Source organism: Euleptes europaea, chromosome 14, assembly GCF_029931775.1.
Source record: "Euleptes europaea isolate rEulEur1 chromosome 14, rEulEur1.hap1, whole genome shotgun sequence".
Lineage (NCBI taxonomy): Eukaryota > Metazoa > Chordata > Lepidosauria > Squamata > Sphaerodactylidae > Euleptes > Euleptes europaea.
The window spans coordinates 25,911,132-25,921,062 of record NC_079325.1 but is presented as its reverse complement, the minus strand read 5'-3'; positions in this window follow the sequence as shown (position 1 = coordinate 25,921,062).

The window sequence follows — 9,931 nt, the reverse complement described above, 5'->3', positions numbered from 1 at the left end:
TCCTTATTCTGTTAATCTTTATCTGTGAACCCTGAAATATTACACCCACTGTTTGGTGAATTAGAGGAAAGATGAAAATGGCTGCCTGCAACTCGGGAGTGTGCATTTTATGAAGAAAAGGGTTGCACTGGAGTGCGCTGATAAAGAAGCCCAGCTTCTTAGAAAAGTGGCCTTCCAGAGAGTGTTAAATTGGCCACACCTTCATTATCCTGACTATAAGCTGAAAGAACGGGCAGTGTGGATACACACCTAGTCCTGACCACAGAAAATGACTAGAGATAAGCGTAGTTTGGCATTCCTAATCAGTGGAGAACTAACAAACATGTGTCTTAGGATGTTCCACCCTCCTGGGTGAGGCAAGGAACAGGGTGGGAGAAGAATATGTCAACCACAGCCTGCTCCAGCTTCAGTTAAAATCCTAAGAGTCCTAGAAGAACCGCGCAAGGACGTGCAGGTCAGAGAAATGCTGTGGCAGGAATGCTGCTTCACACACATTTTGGGTAGCCCGGCCTTTGCTCAGAACGACTCCTTAAGCTGTTTGAGGGTGCATCGGAGAGACGCCCTTTTTATAGGTGTGTTTTTACTTGCAGCTGACTGGTTGCATTGGGTGAGGTTCACTTCTTGCCTAACAAGAGAGGCAAAAATCCACTGCCCCATTAATTTTCTTATGGACTTCATTATATCGAATAATTTTGTCCCGTCAGCAAGCGGGCTTGCTCATTTCCCCTGTACTATCCCTCTTCCAGATTTTTAAATGAATGTCTTAGAACAGAATAATTGGCTTCCATGGGCAGTGACTCATGCCCACTGTGGGCTTCTAATACTTAAGAATAATTTTACTTGGAAGTAAGATGGCATGATTGGAGGAATCTATGCTACTGTTCTCTGAAATTGCAGTTCTGATGCAATTCAGAAGCACAAATATGTTGTTGGTTTGATACAATACGAAACCCAACCCAACTTGTGTTCAGTGTGTGACCTCACAATCACCTTTAAAATAGTTTGTAGGGCCAAGTTGGCTCCTGAGCATGTGTACAGAGTGGCAAGAGGGACTTCATCATCCCCACTTCCACTCCATTTGCTTTTATATAATCTTGTCAGGGCACCACTTCCGACTCTGCTTAACTTCCAAGATTTGACAAGATCAGGCTAGCCTGGGCTATCCAGATCAGAGGTATATGGGACCCTGCTGCAAGCCTAATGCCCAGTGCAGTTTTGCAACATCAGGAGATGCCTAGGGCTTTATGCTCTGTTTGTCGGTCCACTAGGGCACCTGGGTGGCCACTCTGTGGAACAGGATGCTGGACTAGATGGATCATTGTTGGGCTTCCTAGTGGTGGTTGATAGATGGGTGAAGGACTCCTTTGGACCTGCTAGTCAGTCCTGTATCTGCCCAGGGCAGGATTCCACTTCTTAATATCCCTCCCTCTCCCCAGAACCAATAGCAGGGTGAGTTGTGAGAATGGATGGGAGTTTTAGGGGTGCTGTGGCTGAAATTCCAAGGGGCAGCTGATCATCTGTTGCTATTCAGAAGTGATTGTGCAAAACCTTCTTTCAAAACTTTTGCCTATTGATGTCCTGTGTGGTTCCACTCTTCTTGGCCCCTCACAGAACTATTCAGTAGATGAATGTGCTCTGCATTATTAGACCGCAGGCACAGAGCTCGTGAGAGACAGTATGGTGTAATGATTAGATTGTTGGGCTAGGATCTGGGAGACCTAGGTTAACTCTACCCTGCCGTGAAAGTTTTCTGAGTGACTTTGGACCAGTCACTTTCTCTCAGCCTAACCTCCCTCACAGGGTTGTTGTGAGGATAAAATGAAGGAGGACAGAAAACGATACCAAAGGGGTGTAAAGGTTTGCAGACCTGCTGCCTCCCCTTTGTCTGGACAACCTGCTGTTCAGGGAGACTACCCCAGTCCCTGGTTTTCTGTTAACTTGAAGCCTGCATTCTATCTGCTCCGCGTGTGGTACTTCAGTACTTGTTCTGAGCGTGATACCTCTATCATTTCTAAGCCACTGTGTCCTGCTTGTAGTGCTCTGGGCCATCTAGAACCTAGAAGTTCAGTATGTTTCAAGGAGACTTTGTGGCTGTAATGTTACATGCATTATTATTAGTCTTCTTAAAATCAAAGCCTGGTTTCTGTGGATGTTTGCACCTTGAAAATGGCTTGCAGCAATCTTTTATTACAACGAAAGCTGCTAAAAGGAATTTGACACCCAGGATTTACCACAAGTTCCCACAAACCTTTTTGAAAATTGGAGCCAGTGCCTTAAGCATCTTCCTTTATTATCAGTTCCCCCCCAAAAAAAAGGCACGTGTTGCTTAATTTTGGCATGAGTATTGTGGCCAAAGTGTCATAATATAATCTGCAGCAGCAAAAAACAAGCTTTGTTATCCCTCTGGAATTTTTTAATGAAGGAAGTGTTGATTAATTTCTTGGTCCAGACATTCATTTGAGACTGTGCTTCTGGTGGGATGAAATGGCGTGCTTCTTGAGTACACTCATTCATAAACCTTTAATGGCATATAAATTGTTACAATTGATACAAACAATGGTCATAAATCTTAAAACCGATAAGATAAAATCATAGCCAGTAACATCAGATATCAGAGGTTGTAAGTTTTTGGACATTTAACACTTCTACTAAAAAATTGGCGACATCCACAGTAACCTCTGGGGCTGAATCATTCATTAGAGATTGACATCTTCTTGAGTACAGATTACACATTTCTACAAGGGAGATCTGTGTTGTAGATTATGCACATTTAGGTGATGGAATTAACATCTGAAGCTGCTTTAAACCAGGGGTCCCCAACCTTTTTGAACATATGGGCACCTTTGGAATTCTGACACAGGGTGCTGGGTGCCACAAAATGTGAGGTCGTGCGTAAATGTAATAGCTCTTTGACATTTGACATTTCAAATAGAAGCTCTGCTTAACAGTATGGGTTTTAAAATGAACATATTGCTTAAAATCATTTTCTTGCACATACACAGCTTCACTGTGTGACTGAAAGTACCGGTAAGATGTAAGATTTTTTTCTGCCCTGGCTTAATAAGCTTCCAGGCTGCTCAGATGCGCAGAGGGCTAAAAATCTGCTCACAAATGAAAATCCTAGGGTCTCTGTTGACACTGCTAAGTTTTGTGGGGCCGCTATTAAAATCTGGCAAAAATATTTTGGTAAAGTTGCTACAAATAACTTTACAATAGACTAAAAACAGAAACAGCAAAAGGCCCACCTGGCCCCACCCGCTTAAGTTGGTGGACCCCAGAAAAGGCCTTGGTCTCTATGCCCTATTGTCATGATGGGACAGCAGCACCAAGATATACAAGTGCTGGGCATCTACACAGTTGGTCACATTTCCTTAGCATTCTTGGTTGAGTGTATACTCAACAGAACTGGTAGTTATGTAACTTTTATACATGATAATGTACACATAGGCTTTCCATTTACCCACCTGTGGTGCGCAAATTCCTGCCCTTGGATCTTATCCCCAACCCTTGAGAAATTAAGGAGAGGAAAAAAATGGCTGGAAAATAGCCTCCATAGTAATGCTCTAGGAATTTCCCCATTTCTTGATGGTCTTCATCATAGCGATTAGGGGAAATTCCAAAAGCATTACCCAGAAATGACATCACATTCTCCCCAGACACTGCCCTCAAAATCTTCCAGCATTTATTATTATTATTATTTTCAATTTCTATCCTGCCCTCCCAAGCTAAGGCCAGGCTCAGGACGGGTTTGCCAATGCACTGCTGGCAATCGTATGAATTTATGGTTGCCAGCTCTGTGACTACAAATGCCAGGAGATTTTGTGGGCAGTGCCTGGGGAGAGTGGAATTTCAGGGGGAATGTGATGACTCTTCTGGGTGACGCTCTAGGAACTTCCCCAATCTCTATGGTCTTTACCATAGAGGGAAATTTCTAGAGCATTATCATCAACGCTGTCTTCCCTCCAGTTTTTCTCCTGCTCTTCAAATTTTTAAGGACTGGGGGCTGAGAACAGGGGTGGGAAACTGCCGGATGCCTCCAGGCAAATGGTACACCTACCGCCCCCCACGCACACTTGTATACCCCTGTGTAACAGAATGGAAGATTGTATGAAGTAGATCTGACTTCAAAATTAATGGTATTTAGGACTGAGATGAAAACATCCCTGTCACTGTGCCTCCGTTGTGAATAATTGCACTGCCACATCCTAATAGGGTGTTGTGAGATTCTGTGCATATGTAATAAGAGGTGCTAATATCTTGCATGGAGAAAGGCCATATAAATAAAGTCACAGGTAAGTATGGTAGGTAATAACTTTTTTTTAATTTAAAAGAAAGTTATTAATATTATAAGATTACAATTAATACATTTAACAAGTATATATAGAACTTGTTACATTTCTAATAATTCACTTATATACCAAATTACACTGCGTTACTTTCACAGTACGTTGAGCAGCCCATTCCTGAAGGGGAGGCAGATTTATTTTACAAATAAATAAAAAGAAAATGCCCCCATTGACTGCAGTGAGGCTACACCACCAAAAAAGGTGGCACTGCTAAACCACCTCTTTCTCCCCCCGCCCCATCTTGTAATATCTTAAATCTTAATCTTGGTTTTTTTCCACCCCAGATAAAGTTGTTACTCGTTCTCTGCCATTCTTTTAAAGTATTTTCTTCTATATAAATTGGTAACATTTGAAATTAAAAACTTAGCTTTGGTAATACATTTATGTTAATTGCGGATATTCTTCCCAGCCACAAAATTTTAAGCTTTTCCCATCTCTGCAAATCTTCTTTATTACTTATCCAGACTTTTTGATAATTGTCCTTAAAAAGTGTGTTGCTCTGTCCTGTTAGATAAATTCTCAAATATTTTATTGATTGATTACTGGTATGTCACATTCTGTTATTTTCTCTATTTCTTCTTCTGTTTTTGTTGCTGATACCAACATTGCTTTTGTCTTCTTATTATTATTCAATTTATATCCAGGGGAAAATTTCCAAATCTATATATGTGTTCCATTATTTAAGTCAAAGAAGTTTTTGGTTTTGTTTCTGATATTATGATATCATCTGCGAAACTTTTCATTTTATCCTCTAGCCATTTTTTATTCCGCAGATCCTCTTATCTTATATAAGGCAGCCTTGCCGTGTCCCTTTTGCTAACTCAGTCTTTTCTGTTATGGTCCCATTTATTAATGTTCTTGCTTGTGGTTTGGTATAAATACTTTGCATCCAATTCAAAAATTCTGTTCCACAGTTCATATTTCGTAGCACTGCCATAAGGAATGGCCAAGTTATGGTGTCAAAGCTTTTTCTGCACCCAGAAATATAAATGCTGTTTTTTCTCCTTTTCTCCTTGCATATTCTATTTCATTTATAACATGTATAACATTGTCTTTTATGTATCTTCTAGGTCCAAATCCTGTCTGATCTTCATGAATTATTGGTAATAACTTTTATAAGATATATTTTATTTGCTGATGTGACAAGATTCTGAATCTCACAGAACTCTTCTATGGGTGTCTTTCCACTTTTGAAGAAGACTCTGTGTAGTGTAGTGATTAGAGGCTGGGGAAAGCCAGGGTCAGATCCCCTTCGGCTTTAAACCTCAGTGGGTGACTTTGAGCCAGTCATTTGCTTTTACCCAAACCTACCAGTCAAGGTGGTTATGAAGATAAAATGGAGGCAAGGAAGAAAACCATGTATGCTGTTTTGAGTTCCTTGAAGGGACAGCGGGATAAACATATGATAGCTTAGAAGAGGTCAAAAACTCATCCTCCCTTCATCTTATTACAGAATGTTTCAAACTTCCTTTTAAAAAATATTGATTATGCTGCTTCTCCATAGGGCTCCCAAAGGTCTCTCTAGGTTTTAGATCAGGGCCACACTTGCTTAGGTTCTGTGGGCTGTGGTATCAGGTAATCTCAGAACATCTGGTAAATCCTGTTTTCAGACTTTCATTTTCTGCTTTGACTTTTTTGCCAAGGAATCTCTGAGAATTGTAGTTGATTCTGGAGCATACATCATGTGGCATTTCTTTTTGTGTGTATACATATCCCCATGCTGCAATTATTAGTATTGCCACGCATCAACTTTTTTTTTTAATCTTTGCTTTTCACTGCCGTGTTTTCTCTCTCTGTGTGGCATTTCGTTTGTCAGTGCAAACAAATCCATGTGGTCATGCATGCATTGTAGCAATTTGTGCACCTAACAATCAAGGCTGTATTGTCAAATGGTATCATCCTGTTGTTCTACAGTCTCCTCTGTGGCTTCCTGCCCATTGTTGATGCATGTGCTGCCCCATAATTTGCATGATGGAGTATTATCATGCTATAAACTACTTCCACATTCCACAAATGGTTGACATAGGAAAAGAGGAGGGAAAGCACTCCAGTTCATGGTGAATGAGACTGATGTAACAGTCAGTCAACTACTACTACTACTACTATGTCACATAAAGGGACAGCATGTATAGTTCCCACATAATGAACAATGATTTCCAAATGTGGGTACTTGGCCTCACTTCCCTTGCAGCACAGCCAGTTCTGTTGCGTCTTGTCAGCCTAGGGGTACCTTTAAGGTAGGGCCTGGAGTTTCCCCAGAATTACATGATCGCAAACTTCAGAGATCAATTCTCCTGGAGGAAATGACAGCAATGGAGGACAGACTCTGGCATCACATCCCTACTAAGCGCCCTTCCCAGGCATCAACTCCGAATCTCCAGGAATTTCTCATGCTGGAGTTGGCCACCCTACCCCCTCCTGGGTGAGAATGTGCCACAGGAGATACCTAATGTTCCTCTACAGCTGTATATTGTGGAGGAAGACTGACATAGGACGGACAAGGTGTCTTTCAACTTGTTATCTGCAACCAATTCGGTTCTCACTGACGTTCCACGGTAGTCGTGTTGGTCCAAAGACAAAACCCAAAAACAAAAGCCATGTAATAGTAGGGAGGGGGGATGTTGGGAACATCTCTGCAAGGTGTATAAGATCTAAGCTGAGCTTTGGTTTTCCCTTCCTGTTGCAGGTGTAAAGCCTGGCTGTGGTTATAGGTGCGAAGGTCAAGAGCCAAAGGGGTCTTGACACCTTGGGTTTTAGCCCTTGACTTGCAGCCTGTGATGTTGGATGACCTGGCCATGGGGATGCCAGCCTCCAGGTGGGACCTGGAGTTCCCTGGAATTACAACTCATTTCCATACTACAGAGATCAGTTCCACTGGAGAAAATTGATGCTTTGGAGGGTGGACTTTATGGCATTGTACCCCACTGAGGTCCCTGTCCTCCTCAGGCTCCATCCCTAAATCTCCAGGAGTTTCCCATCCTGGATCTGCCAACCCTACCGCCCCCCCCCCCCGCCCAAATCTGCTTCCGGTGGCCATGGTAGACCTGGCAACCCTAGCTGGCCAAGTAGATCCATCCTCATCCCCAAATGTAGCTAATTATATTTGCTGCCTTTGGCTTATTAAAAGTGTATTTTGTAGGCTGCTTTGAGTCCTCATTGGCGATGACAGCAGGGTAGAAAATACTTAAAGAAATAAAAGTTTTCAATAAGGCCAACCCAATGGCACAGAACAGTGTATATGCCTGCTCATTTGGGTTGGTCTTCATAAAAGGTATTGCATGGCTTTTGGGGTTTTTCTGGACTTCTCAGTGAAGAAAAAGTTTTCAAGAAGATAGTTTGCCACCTACCACCCTATGGGAATACCTTTCACTGATCTACCTTACCCTTTGTGACAGACAGCCCATTCCTGAGGGGAAGGGGTGTGCTGGTGACTGGAGGCAGCGCAGCCACGCTGCCTCTAAAGGATGTTTCACCCCCCCCCCACTGAGGCGGAAACCTTCCCCTTCCTGTACAAACCCGTGCAAGCGCTCCATAGGGTTGCATGGGGATATGCCACCTAAAAAGGTGGCGTATCTTGGGAGAAGGGAAAGGGGACGTTCCTGGGCCAAAAGGGCTTTGGAGGCTTCCTAAAGGTGGCCCTCCCCTGGCCCTGCGCTGGAACGCCCCAGGAATGCCCCCGAGAGGACAGCGCACAGAAGTGTGCTGTCCGGATGCTGGTGCGAGGCCCTGCCGGCATCCCTGAGTGGCACTGCCACGGCAGCACCAGGAGTACGGCGTCCAGGGCCCCTCGCCAACGTCTGTGCCACCCTGGGCAGCATAAGTGGCATAGACGCCGGCGCAGGGGGCCCGAACGCCGGCGCAGCCCCTTCCTGGCCTCCAAAGGACTTTTGTCCTTTAGGCTCAGGAATGGGCTGTAACAGTGCAATCCTGTAAAGAGTTACTCTAGTCTAAACCCATTGAAATCAACAGGCTTAGATTGGAATAACCTGAAAAGTACGGTATTGTGACAGGCTTCACAAACAGTGCTGTCATAAGATGAACTAGTGTGATGTAGTGGTTAGAGTCTCATACTAGGATAGGTGTGCACAGCTTCAAATTCCTGTTAAGACATTGAGATTACATAATGCCTGTGGCCAATTACCCTATGTTAGCCTAACACAAGTAACGGGGTGTTGTGAGGATAAAACTCAGGCAGGAGAACCACGGAAGCTGGCCTGAGCTTCTTGGAGGAGGGGGGAGATGAAAAATATGTCAGATACTGATGATGATGAACAGTAACATCTGTTGGACACAACCTGAATCAATAGCATTTAGCTAAAAACTGGCGTGGTCTGAGAAAAGCACTGTACAAGCGGGCATAAGGAGGCACCATTTCAAAGGATACCGAAACTTCCCATTGGACTGCAGCCACATAACTTGTGTATTATGGGGTTTACATAAGTTGTGTCTTAGTGATTCAGCAAGTCATGCTGAATCTCTTCTGTGAAGCACAGGCAGGAGTGGAAGATGAGATGAAGGTTTCTAGTATCCTTTCCTTATACTGTATTGTGTGCTTGTGTCCCTAGTAGAAAGAGATCACTGGTGCCTTTCTCCTCAGCCCTGGCAAAACTATCTGTAAAGAGGCTAAAACAAATAGGGAGAATACCTTCAAGCAATTTCTCCTAATGTGTTTGCAGAACTCAAATGTATATGCTGCTAATTCTCCAACATCTTATTTATTTACATTATTTAAATAATTACACAGTGCAATAGGATTAAGACTGCAGAAATCTAAAAACAAGCAAAACTCTAGAACAAAGCAGAAACATACTAACATGACATGTTGAACAATGCAGAAATTACATAGTAAGATAATTTATACAGCCTATTGAATGATGATGGATGGTCAGGGTCCTGAGAGAGGAGTATAAAAATACAGAATTTGGAACGATTACTCTTAATGTTAACTTTTAGTATCTGAGGCTTGCACAGGGGCCCTGGGCAAAAGTCCAAAACGGGGCTCCAGAATCACTGCCACCAGCACACAGGCCTCCTGCAGAAGCTAAGCAAGGGTAAACTTCACCCTGTACAAGGCAGATGAAAGCTGCTGTCGTTGTCAGAAGCCAGCTGCCCAAGCCCCAGATGAAGTGGGTGCAAGCAGCAATAGGCGCATGCTCTTACTCTATCCCCTCTCCTTCCTGGAGGCATAGGGTTTCCAGGTCCCTCTTTGCCACCAGTGGGAGGGTTTTGGGGTGGAGCCTGAGAAGGGCGAGGTTTGGGGAGGGGAGGGACATCAATGCCATAGAGTCCAATTGCCAAAGTGGTCATTTTCTCCAGGGGAACTGATCTCTATCGGCTGGAGATCAGTTGTAATAGTAGGAGATCTCTAGCTACTACCTGGAGGTTGGCAACCATAGGGAGGCAGGGCCATGGGTGACCTGTCGCCTGACTCAGCTGTCCCTGTTACACATTGGCTAAAACCATCTCTGAATTCGCCATAGCCCTGTGCATTCAGATTTTGAATTTTAAACATTTACTGAAATTTGTGTGTGAAATTTTAATACAGCACTAGGACATCCTTTGTGGCCAAACTGTTGCTAATGTTT